At 40.5% G+C, this 26,346-nt stretch overlaps 1 protein-coding gene and 1 pseudogene across 1 annotated transcript in view; both read right to left on the reverse strand.

The window, feature by feature from the left end:
* Positions 1–26,346, reverse strand: part of MYO3B (myosin IIIB) — a 399,378-nt gene that overhangs the window by 244,897 nt on the left and 128,135 nt on the right. The window lies entirely within an intron of this gene.
* LOC117313033 (large ribosomal subunit protein eL39-like) lies at positions 25,105–25,256 on the reverse strand (annotated as a pseudogene).

A 26,346-nucleotide genomic window follows, 5' to 3' on the forward strand; every position in this document is an offset into this window, starting at 1 on the left:
GCTTCATTTGTTGTTTTGGTGGGTTGTTTTGCTTAGCCTTAGATTTCTTCATGTGTTTTGAAATATCAGTTGGCAGGCTCACTGTGAGGAGGAGAAGGACTCTGTTTTCCTTTTCACTTCCACTGTGTCCACCCTCCTAGTCTAATAATTTTAGGGCTATGTCTTCTTAGCTCTCTGAGTCTCTAGCCCAGAGCCAGGTTTTAAAATGGCATTTTGTGCACCTGTTCCATAGTCCTATTAGGTATATGGAAGAGCCCATCCCTGTGGCAGAAGGCCCAGCTGCTTATATATCCTTCTACCACCTGGAGTCAGAAGCTGGCTAAAAGCCATAGTGCCAGGTGACGGCCAGCACGACCTCAAGTGACGGAGAACAACATGGAAGAAACTGCCATAGTCAGAACACAGGATCATATGACCCCTCCCCTATCCCATTCTTTTCCCAGCCTCTTTTTATCAGCCCTGGAGAACCACCCCGGACACTGCTTCAAGCCAGAGTCCAACTGAATTGCTTAAAGTCCTCTTAATCCTTTTATTCACAGGAGCCAAACTCCCAGCCACTACTGCTTGCTTCCGATCCCAGCAGACTATGACTTCAGCCCGGCTGAGCACCTTTTGGTTTTGTCCCATTCTGATCTGTCACAATATTTAGATTCCTTCCTTCCCTCCATAGTGGTATGTTTTTGGCCTTTTCTTTTTACATGTGGCCTGTCGTTGTGTGTTTGGAAAAGTGTAAACTTGAAAAGACCCCTTGACAGAAAATCTCTTACATCTAAAGGCAAAAAATCCTTAAACATCAAATTTATGGAGTAATTTCTTCTTCTTAACACTATCCTAAATTATTTTTTTAGTAACACCTATAGATGTGACAAATGTATTAAGCTATTAACATATGTGGCCAAGATGAACACCTATGAGACGTGCCCCTGCTTTTATTTTATAGGGAGGAAGCAAAGTTTAGGTCACAGGCCACAAACTCCCCCACACTTTCATTTTCATCCGTCACACATGTGTATTCCCCTAAGCAGCCTTGGTGAGGCAATGTATACACTAGAAGGAAATTTCCGAAGTCTATGGGATGCAGCAAAAGCAATTCTAGTGGGAAGAGGGAAGTTTATAGCAATACAGGCCTACCTCAAGAAACAAGAAAAATCTTGAATAAAAAACCTAACAAACCATCTAATGAAATTAGAAAAATAAGAACAAGCAAAGCCCCAAGTCAGCAGAAGGAAAGAATAATAAAGATCAGAGAGTAAACAAATAAAATAGATACCAAAAAACAATAGAAAAGATCAATGAAACCAATAGCTGGTTTTATGAAAAGATAAACAAAATCGATAAACCTTTGGCCAGACTCATTGAGGAAAAAAAGAGAGAGGACTCAAAAACAAAAAAGAAATGAAAGATGAAAAATAACTAATATCATAGAGATACAAAAAACAATCGTAAGTGAATACTACAAACAGTTATATGCCGACACATTGAACAACCTAGAAGAAATGGACAAATTTCTAGAAACATAAAATTTTCCAAGACTGAATCAGAAAGAAATTGGTAATCTGAACAGACTGAACACTAGTAGTGAAATTGAATTTGTAATTTTAAAAATCCCAGCAAACAAAGTCCAGAACCAAATAGTTTCAAAGGGGAATTCTACCAAAAATATAAAGAACAGCTAATACCTATACTTCTCAAACAATTCCCAAAAATTGAAGGAGATGGAACACCCCCCAAATTCATTCTATGAGGCCACCATTACCCTGATACCAAAACCAGACAAAGATACTACAAAAAAAGAAAATTATAGGCCAATATCTCTGATCAAAAATCCTCGACAAAATCTTAGCAAATCAAAATCAACAATATATAAAAAGAACCCTGCACTATGATCAAGTGATTTATTCCAGGGATGCAAGGGTGGTTCAATATTCATAAATCAATTAATGGGATACACCACATGAACAGAAGGATGGATAAAAATCACATGATCATCTCAACAGACACAGAAAAAGCATTTGACAAAACTCAACATCCAGGACTTCCCTGGTGGTGCAATGGTTAAGAATCTGCCTGCCAATGCAGGGGACATGGGCTCGAGCCCTGGTCCAGGAAGATCCCACATGCTGCGGAGCAACTAAGCCCATGCACCACAACTACTGAGCCTGCACTCTACAGCCCACGAGCCACAACTACTGAAGCCTGCGTGCCTAGAGTCCATGCTCCGCAACAAGAGAAGCCACTGCAATGAGAAGCCCATGAACCACAACAAAGGGTAGCCCCCGCTCGCCACAACTAGAGAAAGCCTGCAGCAACAAAGACCCAATGCAGCCAAAAATAAATAAACAAATTTATAAAAAACAAAAAACCTCAACATCCATTCATGATAAAAACCCTCATCAAAGTTGGTATAGAAGGAACATATGTCAACATAATAAAGGCCATTTATAACAAACCCACAGCTAACATTATACTCAATGGTGAAAAGCTGAAAGCCATTCCTCTAAACTCAGGAATAAGACAAGGATGCCCATTCTAGTCACCATTATTTAACACAGTATTGGAAGTCCTAACCACAACAATCAGACAAAAATAAATAAATAAAAGGCATCCAAATTGGAAGGTAAGAAGCAGAACTGTCACTAATTGCAGATGACATGATACTACATATAGAAAATCCTAAAAATGAAATTAGTCCTCTACTACTAATGAACTATTAGAAAGAGAAAGCAAGAAAACAGTCTCACTTAAAATCACATCAAAAAGAATAAAATATTCACTAATAAAATTAACCAAGGAGGTGAAAGACCTGTGCTCTGAAAACCATAAAACACTGATGAAGGAAACTGAAAATGATACAAAGAAATGGAAAGACATCCCATGTTCTTGGGTTGGAGAATTAATATTGTTAAAATGTCCATACTACCCAAAGCAGTCTACAGATTTAATTCAACCCCTATCAAAATACCCATGGCATTTTTCACAGAACTAGAACAAATAATCCTAAAATTTATATGGAATCCCCAAAGACCCTGTATTGCCAAAGTAATCTTGAGAAAAACTAACAAAGCTGGAGGCATCACCCTCCCTGACTTCAGACTATATTACAAAGTTATAGTAATCAAAACAGCATGGTACTGGCACAAAAACAGACTCATAGAGCAACAGAGCAGAATAGAGAGGCCAGAAATAAGCCCACACATATATGGTCAACTAATCTATTTCAAAGGAGGCAAGAATATACAATGGAGAAGACAGTCTCGTCAATAAGTGGTGCTGTGAAAACTGGACAGCTACAAGTAAAATAATGAAATTAGAACATTTTCTCACACCATATACAAAAATAAACTCAAACTGGATTAAAGACCTAAACGTAAGACTAGAAACCATAAGACTCCTAGAAGAGAACAAAGGCAGAACACTCTTTGACATAAACTGTAGCATTATTATTTTGGATCTGCCTCCTAAGGCAGAAGAAACAGAAGCAAAAATAAAGAAATGGGACCTAATTAAAGTTAAAAGCTTTTGCACAGGGCTTCCCTGGTGGCACAGTGGTTGAGAGTCCGCCTGCCGATGCAGGGGATGTGGGTTCGTGCCCCGGTCCGGGAGGATCCTGCATGCCATGGAGCGGCTGGGCCCATGAGCCATGGCCGCTGGGCCTGCACGTCCAGAGCCTGTGCTCCGCAATGGGAGAGGCCACAGCAGTGAGAGGCCCACATACCACAAAAAAAAAAAAAAAGCTTTTGCACAGTTAAGGAAATCATCAACAAAATGAAAAGACAACCTATGGAATGATAGAAAATATTTGCAAATGATATGACCAATAAGGGATTAATATTCAAAATATATAAATAGCTCATATAACTCAATTTTTTAAAAGGCCCCCCCAAAAAAATGGGCAGAAGACTTGAATAGACAGTTTTCCAAAGAGGATACACAGATGGCCAACAGGCACAAAAAAAGATGTTCAACATCGCTAATCATCAGAGAAATGCAAATCAATACCACAATGCGACATCACCTCACACCTGTCAAAATGGCTATCATCAAAAAGTCTACAAACAACAAATGGTGAAGATGTAAAGGAAACCCTAGTACACTATTGGTGGGAATATAAATTGGTGTAGCCACCATGGAAAACAGTATGGTAACTCCTCAAAAACCTAAAAATAGGACCATCATTTGATATGATCAAGCAATTCCACTCCTGAGTATATATCTGAAGAAAATGAAAACACTAATTTAAAAAGATAGATGCATTCCAAAATTCAGAACAGCATAATTTATAATAGCCAAGATATGGAAGCAACCTACATGTTCATCAACTGATTATGGATAAAGAAGATGTGGGGGCTTCCCTGGTGGCACAGTGGTTGAGAGTCCGCCTGCTGATGCAGGAGACACGGGTTCGTGCCCTGGTCCGGGAAGATCCCATATGCCATGGAGCGGCTGGGCCTGTGAGCCATGGCCACTGAGCCTGCGCGTCCGGAGCCTGTGCTCCGCAATGGGAGAGGCCACAACAGTGAGAGGCCTGCGTACCGCAAAAAAAAAAAAAAAAAAAGATGTGTTATATATAGATATACAATGGAATATTACTAAGCCATAAACAAAGAATTAAATTCTGCTATTTGCAACAATGTGGATGGACCTAGAGGGTATTATGCTTAGTGAAATAAGACAGAGAAAGAAAAATACTCTATATTATCACTTACATGTGGAATCTAATAAATAAATGAACGTATACAACAAAAGAGAAACAGACTCACAGATACAGAGAACAAAATAGTGATTACCAGTGGGAAGAGGAAAGGGGGCAGTGGCAAAATAGGGGTGTGGAATTGAGAGATACAATCTACTCTGTATAAAATAACCAACAAGGTCCTATTGTACAGTACAGGGAAATATAGCCATTATCTTGTAATAACTTTAAATGCAGTATAATCTATAAAAAATTGAACCACTATGTTGTACACCTGAAACTAATATAATATTGTAAATCAACTATACTTCAATTTTAAAAAAAGCCGGGGGGGAATTGCCAGCTCTGTAGAATGTCATGTCACTGACTGTGGTCCTGAAACATCATGAGCTATGAGAACATAGCTTTTTCTCTTAATCCTGGGTTCAGAAATGGCTCCTCTTCAACCTTTCCCTGGACTTCTGAACCAGGTGATAAAGTATATGATGGAGGGAAATAATAGAAGTGGACTGGGGTCAGGGGAAAGAAGATGGGAGAAATAGAGAGGAATGGGCAGAGGTTATTGGAGAGGAATAACCACTAAGAGTGCTGGGGAGAGGATTTGTTTTGATGTCATTTCCATATATCCAAAGCAACCAAAAAAAGAATCGACAGCTAACCATGTAGCTGTCATCATTCACTTTTAACAATCCTATCATGTTTCTGACAGTTGCAATTTTATTTTTGCTTTGAGAAAGTGTATGTGTTTTGGGGGGACACATTTGACCACCTTTCCACCCCTCATACTCTTCCTTAATATTATGTTTGTGTCTAGAAGAGATTGTCCAAAGATCATGAGTCATAACATCCAACTTCTAACCAGGTGCATCATACGCTGTGTATAATTTTGAAGATATCACCTCCTCTCTAGGATCCTTGGTTCTTCAAAAGGAATTGGTGCTTACTGAGCTCCTGCAATGTGCCAGAAATTGTGCCAGATATTGGGGTTACAAAGCAGGAAAGACATTCTCTGCTCCCAAGGTACTCAAAGTTTGAGTGGGGAGATAGATGCACAAACAAATAATTTCAGAATGGCTTGACCTGCTTCTCTCCCCTCCTTATTTGAAGGTCTGTGAAAGGCACCATGCTGACATGAAAGCATGAGGGAAAGGGACCTAATTCAACTTTAGGAAGTTAGGGGATGCCCCACTTATTCGACTTTGCTAGAATGTGCAGGGAGTATGGAGGAGAGAATGCTATTGCATAGACATATAGAGTCTATCTTGAGTGACCTTGTGTGTTGAAGAGTTTTGATGTATCCTTTCAGCAATGGGGAGCCACAGCATGATTGTGAGGAGGGCATGACTTGAACAGTTTGAGGTTTCAGAAAGATCGTGCTGATCATGATCTTTTCAGAAAGACCTTATGTAGGATGGTTTGCAATGACTGTAGTTGTAGAACCAAGGAGAATAACATAAAAGCTGTTGCCCTAGTTACAACACAGAGCTGAGTCCTGTAGGATGGAATATCTAGGCACCCAAAAGAAGCCAGATGGCAAAACTATGACCCTAAGTTGGGAGCAAATAGGGGAAACCACTTACCCTAGGCTATAGTCAGTGTTCCCACTTCTAGAGCCTCTGGGTTCTTTGGGACATCCGGGGGACAGAAGACCATGTCCAAACATTCCTACTTTATATGGGTACAGGGGAAGAAGAAGGGTGAATGCCTGGTATTTCAACAGTCTGGTCATCCTTGGCATTATGCACGGACTGATGGGGGGAACTGGAGGAGGTATCTGAGCAGCTAGACATGGGTCCTCTTCATATCTCCAAGTGGAGGAAGGTGGTGGGGTGGCTGCTGACATTCTGCCTCAAAAACATACATACAGTATCATTCAGCCATAAAAAGCAATGACATACTGATATACACTACAACAGGAAAACTTCAAAAACATGCTAAGTGATAGCAGACAAACATAAAAGGTCACCTATTATATGGTTCCATTTATATGCAATATCCAGACTAGCTAAATCCATAAAGAAAGAAGAGGCAGAAAGCAGGTTAGTGTCTGCCAGGGGCTGGAGGAGAGGTGGAAACAGAGAGTAACTGCTTAATGGGTATAGAGCTTCCTTTGGAATGATTAAAATGTTTTGGAACTAGATAGAAGTGGTGGTTGCACAACGCTGTGGATGCCACTGAATTGTTCACTTTAAAATGGTTAATATTATGTTATGTGAATTTCACCTCAATTAAACACACACACACACACACACACACACACACACACACACACACACGCACTGCAGCGTCATGAGCCTCAGAACAGATACTGGACTATGATGCCGACCTGGGTTTGACTCTTAGCTCTGCCAGTTTCTAGCAGGTCCAGCTGTGAGAGCTCAGGCTGGTCACTTAACTCCTAAGATGCTCAGCTCCCCATTTGACTAGTAACCTGCCTCATATGGCAGCAGTGAGGAGTCACTGAAACAACACATGTGAAGTCCATTTCACTGTGACACATGACAAGCTTTAAATAAATCCTTAAGATTAATGTCTGTACTCTTCACACACACAACCCCAAATTTATTCAACTACTTTTAACTCTCAAGTACGTTTTAGGATACACCTGATTTAGTTGAGCGTAAGCCTTCTTTGCTTTCCTTGGTGGAATAAGTTTTGCCAAGAACAGAGATTTTCACAAAGCAGAGAATATGGTCATAATTAAAAAGAAATGTGGGCGGAGATCACCTTCCTCCCCACAGATACATCAGAAATACATCTACACGTGGAACAACTCCTACAGAACACCTACTGAACGCTGGCAGAAGACCTCAGACCTCCCAAAAGGCAAGAAACTCCCCACGTACCTGGGTAGGGCAAAAGAAAAAAGAAAAATCAGAGACAAAAGAATAGGGACGGGACCTGCACCAGTGGGAGGGAGCCGTGAAGGAGGAAAAGTTTCCACACACTAGGAAGCCCCTTCGCGGGCGGAGACTGCGGGTGGTGAAGCGAGGGAGCTTCGCAGCCGCGGGGCTTCGCAGCCGCGGAGGACAGGACAGCAACACGGGTGCGGAGGGAACAGCGGAGAGATTCCCGCACAGAGAATCGGTGCCGACCGGCACTCACTAGCCTGAGAGGCTTGTCTGCTCACCCGTCGGGGCGGGCAGGGCTGGGAGCTGAGGCTCAGGCTTCAGTTGGAGCGCCGTGAGAAGACTGGTGGTGTGAACACAGCCTGAAGGAGTTAGTGCACCAGGGCTAGCCGGGAGGGAATCCAGAGAAAAGTCTGGAACTGCCAAAGAGGCAAGAGACTTTTTCTTCCCTCTTTGTTTCCTTGCGCGCAAGGAGAGGGGATTAAGAGTGCTGCTTAAAGGAGCTCCAGAGACGGGCGCGAGCCGCGGCTAATAGCGTGGACCCCAGAGACAGGCATGAGACGCTAAGGCTGCTGCTGCCGCCACTAAGAAGCCTGTGTGCGAGCACAGACCACTATCCACACCTCCTTTCCGGGGAGCCTGTGGAGCCTGCCACTGCCAGGGGCCCGTGATCCAGGGACAACTCACCCAGGAGAACGCATGGCGCGCCTCAGGCTGGTGCAACGTCCCGCCGGCCTCTGCCGCCGCAGGCTCGCCCCGCATCATGCCCCTCCCTCACCCGGCCTGAGTGAGCCAGAGCCCCCAAATCAGCGGCTCCTTTAACCCCGTCCTGTCTGAGCGAAGAACAGACGCCCTCCGGCGACCTACACGCAGAGGCAGGGCCAAATCCAAAACTGAGCCCCAGGAGCTGTGCGAATAAAGAAGAGAAAGGGAAATCTCTCCCAGAAGCCTCAGGAGCAGCGGATTAAATCTCCACAGTCAACTTGATGTACCTGCATCTGCGGAATACATGAACAGACAACCAATCATCCCAAATTGAGGAGGTGGACTTTGAGAGCAAGATTTATTATTTTTTCCCCTTTTCCTCTTTTTGTGAGTGTGTATGTGTATGCTTCTGTGTGAGATTTTGTCTGTATAGCTTTGCTTTCAACATTTGTCCTAGGGTTCTATCCATCCGTTTTTTTGTTTTGTTTTGTTTTTACTTAAAAAAATTTTTTTTCTTAATAATTCTTTTTTATTTTAATAACTTTCTTTTATTTTACCATATTTTATTTTCTTTTATCCTCTTTCTTTCTACTTTTTCTCCCTTTTATTCTGAGCCATGTGGATGAAAGGCTCTTGGTGCTGCAGCCAGGAGTCAGTGCTGTGCCTCTGAGGTGGGAGAGCCAACTTCAGGACACTGGTCCACAAGAGACCTCCCAGCTCTACATAATATCAAATGGCGAAAATCTCCCAGAGATCTCCATCTCAACACCAACACCCAGCTTCACTCAACGACCAGCAAGCAACAGTGCTGGACACCCTATGCCAAACAACTAGCAAGACAGGAACACAACCCACCCATTAGCAGAGAGGCTGCCTAAAATCACAATAAATCCACAGACATCCGAAAACACACCACCAGACGTGGACCTGCCCACCAGAAAGACAAGATCCAGCCTCATCCACCAGAACACAGGCACTAGTCCCCTCCACCAGGAAGCCTACACAACCCACTGAACCAACTTTAGCCACTGAGGACAGACACCAAAAACGACGGAACTACGAACCTGCAGCCTGCAAAAAGGAGACCCCAAACACAGTAAGATAAGCAAAATGAGAAGACACAAAAACACACAGCAAATGAAGGAGCAAGATAAAAACCCACCAGACCTAACTAATGAAGAGGAAATAGGCACTTTACCTGAAAAAGAATTCAGAATAATGATAGTAAAGATGATCCAAAATCTTGGAAATAGAATAGAGAAAATGCAAGAAACATTTAACAAGGACCTAGAAGAACTAAAGATGAAACAAGCAACAATGAACAACACAATAAATGAAATTTAAAATACTCCAGAAGGGATCAATAGCAGAATAACTGAGGCAGAAGAATGGATAAGTGACCTGGAATATAGTGGAAATAACTACTGCAGAGAAGAATAAAGAAAAAAGAATGAAAAGAATTGAGGAGAGTCTCAGAGACCTCTGGGACAACATTAAACGCACCAACATTCGAATTATAGGGGTTCCAGAAGAAGAAGAGAAAAAGAAAGGGACGGAGAAAATATTTGAGGAGATTATAGTTGAAAACTTCCCTCATATGGGAAAGGACATAGTTAATCAAGTCCAGGAAGCACAGAGAGTCCCATACAGGATAAATCCAAAGAGAAACACGCCAAGACACGTATTAATCAAACAGTCAAAAATTAAATACAAAGAAAACATATTAAAAGCAGCAAGGGAAAAACAACAAATAACACACAAGGGAATCCCCATAACGTTAACACCTGATCTTTCAGCAGAAACTCTGCAAGTCAGAAGGGACTGACAGGACATATTTAAAGCGATGAAGGAGAAAAACCTACAACCAAGATTACTCTACCCAGCAAGGATCTCATTCAGATTTGATGGAGAAATTAAAACCTTTACAGACAAACAAAAGCTAAGAGAATTCAGCACCACCAAACCAGCTTTATAACAAATGCTAAAGGATCTTCTCTAGTCAAGAAACACAAGAGAAGGAAAAGACCTACAATAACAAACCCAAAACAATTAAGAAAATGGGAATAGGAACATACATATCAATAATTACCTTAAATGTAAATGGATTAAATGCTCCCACCAAAAGACACAGACTGGCTGAATGGATACAAAAACAACACCCATATATATGCTGTCTACAAGAAACCCACTTCAGACCTAGAGACACATACAGACTGAAAGTAAGGGGATGGAAAAAGATATTCCATGCAAATGGAAACCAAAAGAAAGCTGGAGTAGCAATTTTCATATCAAACAAAATAGACTTTAAAATAAAGACTATTAGAAGAAACAAAGAAGGACACTAAATAATGATCAAGGGATCGATCCAACAAGAAGATATAACAATTGTAAATACTTACGCACCTAACATAGAAGCACCTCAATACATAAGGCAAATACTAACAGCCATAAAAGGGGAAATTGACAGTAACACATTCATAGTAGGGGACTTTAACACCCCACTGTCACCAATGGACAGATCATCCAAAATGAAAATAAATAAGGAAACACAATCGTTAAATGATACATTAAACAAGATGGACTTAATTGATATTTATAGGACATTCCATCCAAAAAAACAGAATACACATTTTTCTCAAGTGCTCATGGAACATTCTCCAGGATAGATTATATCTTGGGTCACAAATAAAGCCTTGGTAAAATTAAGAAAACTGAAATTGTATCAAGTATCTTTTCCGACCACAACACTATGAGACTATATATCAATTACAGGAAAAGATCTGTAAAAAATACAAACACATGGAGGCTAAACAGTACACTACTTAATAACGAAGTGATCACTGAAGAAATCAAAGAGGAAATCAAAAAATACCTAGAAACAAATGACAATGGAGACACAACGACCCAAAACCTATGGGATGCAGCAAAAGCAGTTCTAAGAGGGAAGTTTATAGCAATAAAATCCTACCTTAAGAAACAGGAAACATCTCGAATAAACAACCTAATCTTGCACCTAAAGCAATTAGAGAAAGAAGAACAAAAAAACCCCAAAGTTAGCAGAAGGAAAGAAATCATAAAGATCAGATCAGAAATAAATGAAAAAGACATGAAGGAAACGATAACAAAGATCAATAAAACTAAAAGCTGGTTCTTTGAGAAGATAAACAAAATTGATAAGCCATTAGCCAGACTCATCAAGAAAAAAAGGGAGAAGACTCAAATCAATAGAATTAGAAATGAAAAAGGAGAAGTAACAACTGACACTGCAGAAATACAAAAGATCATGAGAGATTACTACAAGCAACTCTATACCAATAAAATGGACAACCTGGAAGAAATGGACAAATTCTTAGAAATGCACAACCTGCCAAGACTGAATCAGGAAGAAATAGAAAATATGAACAGACCAACCACAAGCACTGAAATTGAAACTGTGATTAAAAATCTTCCAACAAACAAAAGCCCAGGTCCAGATGGCTTCACAGGTGAATTCCATCAAACATTTAGAGAAGAGCTAACACCTATCCTTCTCAAACTCTTCCAAAATATAGCAGAGTGAGGAACACTCCCAAACTCATTCTACGAAGCCACCATCACCCTGATACCAAAACCAGACAAGTATGTCACAAAGAAAGAAAACTACAGGCCAATATCACTGATGAACATAGATGCAAAAATTCTCAACAAAATACTAGCAAACAGAATCCAACAGCACATTAAGAGGATCATACACCATGATCAAGTGGGGTTTATCCCAGGAATGCAAAGATTCTTCAATATATACAAATCAATCAATGTGATACACCATATTAACAAATTGAAGGAGAAAAATCATATGGTTATCTCAATAGATGTGGAGAAAGCTTTCGACAAAATTCAACACCCATTTCAGATAAAAACCCTCCAGAAAGTAGGCATAGAGGGAACTTTCCTCAACATAATAAAGGCCATATATGACATATCCACAGACAACATAGTCCTCAATGGTGAAAAACTGAAAGCATTTCCACTAAGATCAGGAACAAGACAAGGTTGCCCACTCTCACCACTCTTACTCAACATAGTTTTGGAAGTTTTAGCCACAGCAATCAGAGAAGAAAAGGAAATACAAGGAATCCAAATCAGAAAAGAAGAAGTAAAGCTGTCACTGTTTGCAGATGACATGATACTATACATAGAGAATCCTAAAGATGCTACCAGAAAACTACTAGAGCTAATCAATGAATCTGGTAAAGTAGCAAGATACAAAATTAATGCACAGAAATCTCTATACACTAATGATGAAAAATCTGAAAGTGAAATCAAGAAAACACTCCCATTTACCACTGCAACAAAAAGAATAAAATATCTAGGAATAAACCTACCTAAGGAGACAATAGACCTGTATGCAGAAAATTAGAAGACACTGATGAAAGAAATTAAAGATGATACAAATAGATGGAGAGATATACCATGTTCTCGGATTGGTAGAATCAATATTGTGAAAATGACTATACTACCCAAAGCAATCTACAGATTCAATGCAATCCCTATCAAACTACCGCTGGAATTTTTCACAGAACTAGAACAAAAAATTTCACAATTTGTATGGAAACACAAAAGACCCCAAATAGCCAAAGCAATCTTGAGAACGAAAAACGGAGCTGGAGGAATCAGGCTCCCTGAATTCGGACTATACTACAAAGCTACAGTAATGAAGACAGTATGGTACTGGCACAAAAACAGAAATATAGATCAATGGAACAGGATAGAAAGCCCAGAGATAAACCCACGCACATATGGTCACCTTATCTTTAATAAAGGAGGCAGGAATGTACAGTGGAGAAAGGACAGCCTCTTCAATAAGTGGTGCAGGGAAAACTGGACAGGTACATGTGAAAGTATGAAATTAGAACATTCCCTAACACCATACACAAAAATAAGCTCAAAATGGATTAAAGACCTAAACGTAAGGCCAGAAACTATCAAACTCTTAGAGGAAAACATAGGCAGAATACTCTATGACATAAATCACAGCAAGATCCTTTTTAACCCACCTCCTAGAGAAATGGAAATAAAAACAAAAACAAATGGGACCTAATGAAACTTCAAAGCTTTTGCACAGCAAAGGAAACCATAAACAAGACCAAAAGACAACCCTCAGAATGGGAGAAAATATTTGCAAATGAAGCAACTGACAAAGGATTATTCTCCAAAATTTACAAGAAGCTTATGCAGCTCAATAACAAAAAAACAAAAAACCCAATCCAAAAATGGGGAGAAGATCTAAATAGACATTTCTCCAAAGAAGATATACAGAGTGCCAACAAACACATGAAAAAATGCTCAACATCATTAATCATTAGAGAAATACAAATCAAAACTACAATGAGATATCATCTCATACCAGTCAGAATGGCCATCATCAAAAAATCTAGAAACAATAAATGCTGGAGAGGGTGTGAAGAAAAGGGAACACTCTTTCACTGCTGGTGGGAATGTGAATTGGTACAGCCACTATAGAGAACAGTATGGAGGTTCCTTAAAAAACTACAAATAGAACTACCATATGACCCAGCAATCCCACTACTGGGCATATACCCTGAGAAAACCATAATTCAAAAAGAGTCATGTACCAAAATGTTAATTGCAGCTCTATTTACAATAGCCAGGAGATGGAAACAACCTACGTGTCCATCATCGGATGAATGGATAAAGAAGATGTGGCACATATATACAATGGAATATTACTCAGCCATAAAAAGAAACAAAATTGAGTTATTTGTAGTGAGGTGGATGGACCTAGAGTCTGTCATACAGAGTGAAGTAAGTCAGAAAGAGAAAGCCAAATACCGTATGCTAACACATATATATGGAATCTAAGGAAAAAAAAAATGTCACAATGAACCTAGGGGTAAGACAGGAATAAAGACACAGACCTACTGGAGAACGGACTTGAGGATATGGGGAGGGGGAAGGGTAAGCTGGGACAAAGTGAGAGAGTGGCATGGACATATACACACTACCAAACGTAAAATAGATAGCTAGTGGGAAGCAGCCACATAGCACAGGGAGATCAACTTGGTGCTTTGTGACCACCTAGAGGGGTGGGATAGGGAGGGTGGGAGGGAGGGAGATGCAAGAGGGAAGAGATATGGGAACATATGTATATGTATAACTGATTCACTTTGTTATAAAGCAGAAACTAACACACCATTTAAAAAAAAAAAGAATACAATTACTTTTAATTAAAAAAAAATTAAAAAAAATAAAATGAGTTCCTGGCTTCAAGGAGCTCACAGTCTGTCTAGTGGCAGAGCTAGAGGCATAAATAAGTAATGATAAGGCAGTGTGACGAATGAAACAATGAGAGGAGTGAGGCAGCCAGGAGGGTGTGTTTGCAGTGCATCTTCCCTGACCAGGGGAATTGGTGGGGTAACTGGGAGAGCATATTCCAGGCAAAGAAAAGGACATGAACAATGGTACAGAGAAGCAGAGTATGGTGTGTACAGGTAGAGCATAAAGTTCAAGATGGGGATCAGAGCAAGCTGAGGCTAGACCCGTGGGCAGGAGCCAGACCAGGGAGAGATAATTTGTGCCTGATTCCTGACCAGCCCTTATTTCTCTGTTTAAATAAGATCCTTACCTTTAGTCATCAAAGCACTCATCACTCATTTAATAGAATTACTAGGTCCACCCTAGATCATATTGACCCAAATTGCACTGAAGAGAAGTTCCATGCTTCACGAGACCACAGGTATCTCTGAACCAGCTAATCTACAAAGGCTGCAACAATACAGTTTCTCTACCAGCCTTTTGGTCCCAGCCATGGACGAGCAGACAGAAGTGACAGCTCCCGTCTGGATCTATGTGCCTCCAAGTGAGTGTAATTCAGTGCTGGAGCCAAAGTCGATGACATGCATTAGTTATTACTGTAAGACAGCAATTCGGTGATAAAATACAATATTGTCACCTTCAATATGTACTAAAAGTGATTTACCAGAGCTCATAGGGAACAACTTAGACGACTATCTGATTACAATACACGGGATAAATCACCCTCATCTGAGGGTTAAATTACCCCATCTGACAACTCTAGATCAATTTGACAGTTAAAATCAGGGTCCCCATCTTCCCTCCCCAACTTACAGAGTTTGTCCTGGTTCACATGGGTGAAAAATCAGAACAGCAGATAGACCCTCTCCTTTTTCCTTCCATAGCAATTTCCCATCCTTCATGCAGGGTCCAACTGAAGCTCTGTTAAGTCATCTCTAAAAAAACTAACGCACTCACAGGGTATCAGCCTTCATGGTAAATATCTGTAGCTCAAAGGCAGCACTCTGTCAGACAGTAAGGTCTAAAATGAATGTTTCCACAAGAGATAGTCTTCAAATATGGCTGCTGTGATGGTTAATTTTATGTGTCAACTGGGCTAAGGGATGCCCCGATAGCTGGTGAAACGTTATTTCTGGGTGTGTCTATGACGGTGTTTCCAGAAGAGATTAACATTTGATTCAGTAGACTGAGTTAAGAAAACCCACTGTGGGTGGGCCTCATCCAATCCACTGAGGGCCCGGATACAACAAAAAGGGCAAACACACTCTCTCTGCTTGAGCTGAGACCTCCATCGTCTCCTGCCCTTCGTCTAGGGCTTTCAGGCTCAGATCAGGACTTACACCATCAGCCCTACCCCACCTCATCCCCAATTCTCAGGGCTTCAGGCTCAGACTGAATTACACCACCAGCTTTCCTGGTTCTCCAGCTTGTATATATTCTTATTGGTTCTATTTCTCTGGAGAACCCTGACTAATACAGCTGCCAATAATTCCTTCTTTTCCAACACACACGTCTCTCTGCCCAATAAGACTTGGAGTCTGATTCCCCTCCCTCTTGAATCTGGAGTGGCCATGTATTTGCTTTATCTATAGAAGTGACAGTCTGCTAACTCTGGGCCTAACATTTAAAAAGGCAGGGTGCTTCAGTTTGGGGACTCTTGGAGTCCAGCTGCCATATAAGAAGCTTGAGCTAGACTACTGATGATAAGAAGCATGTGAATGAGGACCATAGGCCTTCCTGAACATCCCTTCTTGGAGCTCAGCTAAGCTCCCAGCTAAATGCAACCACATGACAGACCAGGCTGACATGATGTGCAACATGACTGGGTGGTTCACCCAGTCAACCCATAAAACCATGCTAAATAATAAATCATTGTTGTTTCAAGCCAAAAAAAAAAAAAGAAAAGAAAAGAAATGTGAACTCTAACTCTGTATCTGTACTCTATAAGCTACAGTTACCCCAGTTCAGGCTCACAGCAAATATCACTAAGTGATCATAATCCTCTATCCTGGAGGTGGCCTCAGAATCCTTCTAACACAGCATTCTAGGAAGGTGATCAGGTGATCAGTGGTGGGATGCAAGATGACACCAATCTGCCAGCTCTTTCTACTGTAATTGCTTCCTCTCAGAGAAGTACATGTGACCGTGAAATCTTAGTGCAGCTAAGTGTATTTGGTTCTTGAAGTCCTCAATAAAGGCCAGCAAATCATTGATAATTACAAAAGTATCCCTCTTTTACTATTGGGCAGTAGGCTTGGGAGGAGGAATTTAACATAAACCCTTAACATTTGAGACATATTAAAAAAACAGAAACAAAAATAAAACATGGAAAGGGAAGAAAGGAAGGAAGGAAAGAAAGAAAAGAAAGAATGAAAATACGCTATGGCTTTATGGTGTAATACTAATACTTGAGGTTGTGATGAAACTGTATGTATTAAAGGATTTTACATTTATCCTCGCTGGCAGACATTGCTAACCCACAGCTTAGGGATCAGAGGCCTGGAGAGATCAAATGACTTAAGGTCATGTAACCACCAAGTCATGGGCTACATTAGTTTCCTAGGGCTACTGTAACTAAGCACCACAAACTGATATTTATTCTCTCACAGCTCTGGAGACTGGAAGTCTGAGATCAAGACTTAAGATGAGTAGAGCCATGTTCCCTCTGAAGGTGCTAGAGAAGGATCTATTCAGGCCTCTTTCCTACCTTCTAGTAGTTCCTTGGCTTGTGGTGGCATAACTCCAATCTTCACATGATGTTCTCTCTGGGTGTGTTTGTATCCAAATTTCATCTTTTTATAAAGACACCAGTTATCCTGGATTAGGGGTCCACGCTACTGCAGCATGATCTCATCTTAACTAATTATAGGTGCAATGGCCCTATTTCCAAATAAGGTCACATTCTGAGATACTGAGGCTTGGGACGTCAACATACAAAGTTTTAGGGGTACGATTCAACCCATATCATGGGGTGATCAAGGCCAGACTTTCTGTACACGTGTGAGGAGCACTGCTTGAGCATAAGGGTTTAAGTTTTGGGCCTCCCTTAAAGGCAAGAATTCTCACTATTCACTAAAATATAGCCTTTTAAATAAAATTTTTCTTTCAAAAAAACATCCAATAGTCCTTCACATCAAAAATCAATTATGGGATTTTTCCCCCACTCATAAACCTGGTGTGATAGCTATATCATACACCTGATGACCTTAGGAAGTTCCAAATTAAAATACTGAGAGGTCACCAGAAGCCACACACATACCCAAAAGGAGATGAAAGACCAAGAGAATCTATAATGATTTATTATATTTGAAAACACTGTTATAAATCTTGAATACACTTAAAAAAAAGAGTCCCTCCCATCAGGAAGCTTGCACAAGCCTCTTAGATAGCCTCATCCACCAGAGGGGCAGACAGCAGAAGCAAGAAGAACTACAATTCTCCAGCCTGTGGAAGAAAAACCACATTCACAGAAAGAGAGACAAAATGAAAAGGCAGAGGACTATGTATCAGATGAAGGAACAAGATAAAACCCCAGAAGAACAACTAAATGAAGTGGAGAAACCTTCCAGAAAAAGAATTCAGAATAATGATAGTGAAGATGATCCAGGACCTCGGAAAAAGAATGGAGGCAAAGATTGAGAAGACGTAAGAAATGTTTAACAAAGACATAGAAGAATTAAAGAACAAACACCTAGAAGAATTAAAGAACAAACAAACAGAGATAAACATTACAATAACTGAAATGAAAACTACACTAGAAGGAATCAATAGCAGAATAACTGAGGCAGAAGAACGGATAAGTGACCTGGAAGACAGAATGGTGGAATGCACTGCCGTGGAACAGAATAAAGAAAAAAGAATGAAAAGAAATGAAGACAGCCTAAGAGACCTCTAGGACAATATTAAATGCACCAACATTCGCATTATAGGGGTCCCAGAAGGGGAAGAGAGAGAGAAAGGACCAGAGGAAATATTTGAAGAGATTATAGTCAAAAACTTCCCTAACATGGGAAAGGAAATAGCCACCTAAACCCAGGAAGCGCAGAGAGTCCCAGGCAGGATAAACCCATGAAGAAACACACTGAGACACACAGCAATCAAATTGACAAAAATTACAAAGAAAAATTATTGAAAGCAACAAGGGAAAAATGACACATAACATACAAGGGAACTCCCAGAAGGTTAACAGCTGATTTCTCAGCAGAAACTCTACAGGCCAGAAGAGAGTGGCACAATATATTTAAAGTGATTAAAGGGAAGAATCTACAACCAAGATTGCTCTACCCGGCAAGGATCTCATTCAGATTCGATGGAGAAATCAAAAGTTTTACAGACAAGCAAAAGCTAAGAGAATTCAGCACCACCAAACCAGCTCTACGACAAATGTTAAAGGAACTTCTCTAACTGGGAAACACAAGAGAAGAAAAGGACCTACAAAAACAAACCCATAACAATTAAGACAATGGTGATAGGAACATACATATTGATAATTACCTTAAACGTGAATGGATTAAATGCTCCAACCAAAAGACACTGGCTCACTGAATGGATACAAAAACAAGACCCATATATATGTTGTCTACAAGAGACCCACTTCAGACCCAGGGACACATACAGACTGAAAGTGAGGGCATGGAAAAAGATATTCCATGCAAATGGAAACCAAAAGAAAGCTGGAGTAGCAACACTCATATCAGATAAAATAGACTTTAAAATAAAGACTGTTATGAGAGACAAGGAAGGACACTACATAATGATCAAGGGATCAATCTAAGATGATATAACAATTATAAATATGTATGTACCCAACACAGGAGCACCTCAATACATAAGGCAACTGCTAACAGCTATAAAAGAGGAAATCGACATTAACACAACAATATTGGGGGACTTTAACACTTCACTTACACCAATGGACAGATCATCAGACAGAAAATTAATAAGGAAACACAAGCTTTAAATGACACAATAGACCAGATAGATTTAATTGATATTTATAGGACATTCCATCCAAAGACAGCAGATTACACTTTCTTCTCAAGTGCACAGAAAACATTCTCCAGGATAGATCACATCTAGGGTCACAAAAAAGCCTCGGTAAATTTAAGAAAACTGAAATCATTTCAAGCATCTTTTCCGACCACAATGCTATGAGATTAGAAATCAATTACAGGTGGAAAAACCATAAAAAAACACAAACACATGGAGGCTAAACAATATGTTACTAAATAACCAAGATATCACTGAAGAAACCACGGAGGAAATCAAAAAATACCTAGAGACAAATGACAACGAAAACACGACAATCCAAAACCTATGGGATGCAGCAAAAGCAGTTCTAAGAGGGAAGTTTATAGCAATACAATCCTACCTCAAGAAACAAGAAAAATCTGAAATAAACAATCTAAACTTACACCTGAAGAAATTAGAGAAAGAAGAACAAACAAAACCCAAAGTTAGTAGAAGAAAAGAAATCATAAAGATCAGAGCAAAAATAAATGAAATAGAAACAAAGAAAACAGTAGCAAAGATCAATAAAACTAAAAACTGGTTCTTTGAGAAGATAAACAAAATTGATAAAACTTTAGCAAGATTCATCAGGAAAAAGAGGGAGAGGACTCAAATCAATAAAATTAGAAATGAAAAAGGAGAACTTACAATGGACACCACAGAAATACAAAGCATCATAAGAGACTACTACAAGCAACTCTATGCCAATAAAATGGACAACCTGGAAGAAATGGACAAATTCTTAGAAAGGTATAACCTTCCAAGACTGAACCAGGAAGAAACAGAAAATATGAACAGACCAATCACAAGTAATGAAATTGAAACTGTGATTAAAAATCTTCCAACAAACAAAAGTCCAGGACCAGATGGCTTCACAGGTGAATTCTATCAAACATTTAGCGAAGAGCTAACACCCATCCTTCTCAAACTCTTCCAAAAAACTGCAGAGGAAGGAACACTCCCAAACTCATTCTACGAAGCCACCATCACCCTGATACCAAAACCAGACAGAGATACTACAATAAAGAAAATTACAGGGCTTCCCTGGTGGCTCAGTGGTTGAGAGTCTGCCTGCCGATGCAGGGGATGCGGGTTCGTGCCCCGGTCCAGGAAGATTCCACGTGCCGCAGAGCGGCTGGGCCCATGAGCCATGGCCGCTGAGCCTGCGCGTCCGGAGCCTGTGCTCCGCAACGGGAGAGGCCACAACAGTGAGAGGCCCGCGTACCGCAAAAAAAAAAAAAAAAAAAGAAAGTTACAGACCAATATCACTGATGAATATAGATGCAAAAATCGTCAACAAAATACTAGCAAACCGAATCCAACAACACATTAAAAGGTTCATACACCATGATCTACTGGGATTCATCCCAGGGATGCAAGCATTCTTCAATATACGCAAATCAATCCACGTGATATACCATATTAACAAATTGAAGAATAAAAACCATATGATCATCTCAATAGATGCAGAAAAATCTTTTGACAAAATTCAACACCCATTTATGATAAAAACTCTCCAGAAAGTGGGCATAGAGGGAACGTACCTCAACATAATAAATGCCATATATGACAAACCCACAGCCAACATTGTTCTCAATGGTGAAAAACTGAAACCATTTCCTCTAAGATCAAGAACAAGACAAGGTTACCCACTCTCACTGCTATTATTCAACATAGTTTTGGAAGTTTTAGCCACAGCAATCAGAGAAGAAAAAGAAATTAAAGGAATACAAACTGGAAAAGAAGAAGTAAAACTGTCACTGTTTGCAGATGATATGATACTGTACATAGAGAATCCTAGAGATGCCACCAGAAAACTACTAGAGCTAATCAATGAATTTGGTAAAGTAGCAGGATACAAAATTAATGCACAGAAATCACTTGCATTCCTATACACTAACAACAAAAGATCAGAAAGAGAAATTAAGGAAACACTCCCATTCACACTGTAACCAAAAGAATAAAATACCTAGAAATAAACCTACCTAAGGAGGTAAAAGACCTTTATTCAGAAAACTATACGACACTGATGAAAGAAACCAAAGATAACACAAACAGATGGAGAGATATACCATGTTCCTGGATTGGAAGAATCAATACTGTGAAAATGACTGTACTACCCAAAGCAATCTACAGATTCAATGCAATCCCTATCAAACTACAAGTTTTTACAGAACTAGGACAAAAAATCTTAAAATTTTTATGGAGACAGAAAAGACTCCAAAGAGCCAAAGTGGTCTTGAGGGAAAAAAAAGGAGCTGGATGAATCAGACTCCCTGACTTCAGACTATACTACAAAGCTACAGTCATCAAGACAATATGGTACTGGCACAAAAACAGAAATATAGATCAATGGAACAGGATAGAAAGACCAGAGATAAACCCATATACCTATGGTCAACTAATCTATGACAAAGGAGGCAAGGATATACAATGGAGGAAAGACAGTCTCTTTAATAAGTGGTGCTGGGAAACCTGGACAGCTACATGTAAAAGAATGAAATTAGAACACTCCCTAACACCATACACACAAAAAAATTCAAAATGTTTTAGAGACCTAAATGTAAGACCGGACACTATAAAACTCTTAGAGGAAAACATAGGAAGAACACTCTTTGACATAAATCACAGCAAGATCTTTTTTGACCCACCTCCTAGAGTAATGGAAATAAAAACAAAAATATACAAATGGGACCTAATGAAACGTAAAGGTTTTTAACAGCAAAGGAAACTACAAACAAGATGAAAATACAACCCTCAGAATGGGAGAAAATATTTGCAAACAAATCAATGGACAAAGATTAATCTCCAAATACATAAACAGCTCATGCAGCTCAATATTAAAAAAACAAACAACCCAATAAAAAAATGGGCAGAAGACCTAAATAGACATTTCTCCAAAGAAGGCATACAGATGGCCAAGAAGCACATGAAAAGCTGCTCAAGATCACTAATTATTAGAGAAACACGAATCAAAACTACCCTGAGTTATCAACTCACACCAGTTAGAATGGGCATCATCAGAAAATCTACAAACAACAAATGCTGGAGAGGGTGTGAAGAAAAGGGAACCCTCTTGTACTGTTGGTGGAAATATAAATTGATACAGCCACTATGGAGAACAGTATGGAGATTCCTTAAAAAACTAAAAATAGAATTACCATATGATCCAGCAATCCCACTACTGGGCATATATCCAGAGAAAACCATAATTCAAAAGACACATGCACCCCATTGTTCAATGCAGCACTATTTACAATAGCCAGGTCATGGAAGCAACCTAAATACCCATCAACAGACGAATGGATAAAGAAGATGTGGTACATATATACGATGGAATATTACTCAGCCATAAAAAGGAATGGAATTGGGTCATTTGTAGAAGACGTGGATGGATCTAGAGACTGTCATACAGAGTGAAGTAAGTCAGAAAGAGAAAAACAAATATCATATGTTAACACATATATGTGGAATCTAGAAAAACGGCACAGATGAACAGGTTTGCAAGGCAGAAAAAGAGACACAGATGTAGAGAACAAACCTATGGACACCAAGTGGGGGAAAGTGGCAGGGGTGTGTGTGGTGGGATGAATTGGGAGATTGGGATTAATATATATACACTAATATGTATAAAATAGATAACTATTAAGAACCTGCTGTATAAAATTCAAAAATTTAAAAATTCAAAAAAAAAAAGCAGCCTTTTCCTCCTTAGTGCCAAAGGGTGATGTCTGTTATTTTTAACCCTGCCAGAAATTATCAGTGGGTTTGGAAGAATGTAGTACTATGACATGAGCCTTCATTTCCATTTTTAATTAAAATTCTTACTGACTCTGAGCCAGATGTGCTTTGTCACCAGAGCCTGTGGAAGCTCCACAGTGGAAACTACAGTGGCCTGGGAATGGAGGAGCAGGCAGGAATCTGGGGCTTAGCATCAAATCAAAAGAACATCACAGCCCTTGGGAGAAGACCAGGAGGCGTGTGAACCTGGCCACTCCATGCTCATACCTTGTCCTTAATTTCCTCATCTCTCTCAGGCAACAGGTCAGCCTTGGTGGGGGATCATGACTGCCTTTCCTCAAGATCCACCTCTGTTTTGACTCATCACCCCATAGAACCCCCTGGCTCTGCTTCCTGACTCCCTCATCTCTTGACGTCAGCACTATTCTAAGTTACAATATTCATCATGATCACTCATATTTGCTGAGCTCTCAGTCTGTATCTCACTTAATTCTTACAACACTCTATAAAGGAGCATGATTCCAGACTGCTACCTGTCTACAGACTCTCCACTTGCCGTAGGGATAGGGCTCTGGTACTGACCTGGGCGTGCAGCTGCCCTGTCCAAAGACTGCATTTCTCAGCTTCTTTTGTAGCTAGGTGTGGCCACGTGACAAACTGCAGCTAACAATATACTGTATGAAACTGCCAGAAAGTCTTCTTAGAGAAAGGAAACTTTCATTTTCCTCTCCTTCCATCTGCCCATAAATGTTGGAGCTACAGCAGCCATCTTGGCCCATGAGGTGCCCTTGGGAATGGAAACAACACTTAATGGGGCAGCACGAGGGCAGGAGTCTGGGTGGTTGCCACATACCCTGCCAGACCAGCAGTACATGCATGGTTTGACTCCCAGCTTACTTCATGTGAGAGGAAATAAAAATCTATCCTGTTTAAGCCACTGTTATTTGGGATTTTCTATCACAGCAGACCTGATCTTAATTCCAAGTGGTTAAGAATTAGTACTTCCATTTTACAGACTGAGGCTCAGAGAGGTTAAATAACTTGTTCAAGGTGAAAAATGTCGGTGGCAGTGGTAGAATACAACCTAGACTTCAGATCCTGTGCTCTTAATCTCCCCAACATGTGTTCTCTGAAAAGACCTTTTCCCATGCTGAAGACAGTGGAGTCATGGTTAACTCGTCCCTCTCTGTAGCACCTGTCTCCTCCCATAGTTAGCTGCCTGCTCTGTGGGGTTCTGCTGCCCAGGGTCTTGGCAGCCATCTCCTGCCCCAGTGCTCCCTCCTTACCAAGAAAGGTGTGGCCAGCAGACAGCAGAGACAGAGGCCTCAGCCTAGACAAGATTTGCGCTGGGATGCGGGGAGAGCCAGGGCTGCCTGCACTTCTGTTTGACTCCTGCTGGGGGTGGTCTCTAGGCTGAGCTTGAGGGGCTCTGCTGTTGCCCTTGAGAAGGGAGCCGAGGAGTGTGTGTGTGTGTGTGTGTGTGTGTCCGTGTCCTGAGCTGTGAAAGTCAGTGAGCTGAAATCTAAATAAAGAGAAGCTGGACAGGAGATTGAAATATTCCAGAGGTGTTGACACTTTCAGGAGGTCATTGACACTTTCTTTTTTTTCCAAACAAAAGGTGCTCACACTTTATTACTGAACCTACTAGTGCAAAGGCTAAGAAACAAAGAGAAAAATAATAGCCTCCTGACAAATGTCCAACTGTCCAGATAGTGGTGATGTTTTCAGCTTGATGGGGTAAGATGTTGGTGGCCTTAGCATCACCGCGTGTGCCATCTCATGTGTGATTCCTTACAGACCCAGCTTGGTTCTTCTCCAATATCTCCTCTTAGAGTTACACCTGACTTTAAACCAGTTTTTCCATGTGAATCACTAGGGAATGGAATGGGACGATTCTGCCTTTGTTTCTTGGCCAAGAACTGCTTGATCCTGAAAGTCTTGTGAGAAGAACAGAGTCAACCGCATACCCCACGATGGCAGGGAAAGGGAGGGAGCCAGTGACACTTTCAAAAAGGAGTTTCAGGATAGTGGTATGGCCAAATGCAAAGGATGATAAAAATAACAGCTACTGTTGGCTGAGCGTGAATATATATGAAGCAAGTCTTCTAGTGTTCAAATCCCAGCTCCAGTCCTTAATACTGTGGTCTTGGGACTCTTGGACTCTTTCAACCTCAATTTCTGTAAAGTGGGGATATTAGAACTACCTCATAGGACTGTGAGGATTAAGCCAATTGTGTGACGTGCAGAGAACAGAGCCTGGCACGAGTAAGAGTTACATATGTTAGTTATTATTTTCTGCCAGGTTCTACATACACATTATATAATTTAATCCTTATAGTAACCCTCTGAGATGGGTATTCTCAGCCCCAATTTGACAATTGAAAAGCAAAGGTCAGAGAGGTTAAATACTTCCCCCCAGGTTACAGAGCTATTAAGTGACACAGCTGGATCGCACACACTGCTCTTCCACAGCTGCCTCTTCTTGATGATAAGCCAGGCAGCACACGGGGAGGGGCTGAGGGGGAACAGGCTGTGGATGGATGTGTGAGCCACACCCCCATCTCCCCACCCCCAGCCCACACACACCAGGTGCGTGGACATACAGACAGCGCAGAGCTCACCACCACTTGTTTATTTCAACTGCAGATTCTTTTGATTTACATTATGAAATTCAAGTAAGATTTTTTTTAAAAGAAGAAAGAAAGAAAAGCCATTATGGAATAAATGGTACAAACAGTACATTCTAACCTTATCTAAAAGTCACCTAACATCAAAAAATCTACCAACAATAAATGGTGGAGAAGGTGTAAAGGGAACCCTCCAACACTGTTGATGGGAATGTAAATTGGTACAGCCACTATGGAGAACAGTAAGGAGGTTCCTTAAAAAACTAAAAATAGAGCCACTATATGACCCAGCAATCCCACTCCTGGGCATATATCTGGAGAAAACCATAATTTGAAAGGATGCATGCACCCCGATGTTCACTGCAGCACTATTTACAATAGCCAGGACATGGAAGCAACCTAAATG

The sequence above is a fragment of the Tursiops truncatus genome, chromosome 7 (assembly GCF_011762595.2).
Source record: "Tursiops truncatus isolate mTurTru1 chromosome 7, mTurTru1.mat.Y, whole genome shotgun sequence".
Taxonomy (NCBI): Eukaryota; Metazoa; Chordata; class Mammalia; order Artiodactyla; family Delphinidae; genus Tursiops; species Tursiops truncatus.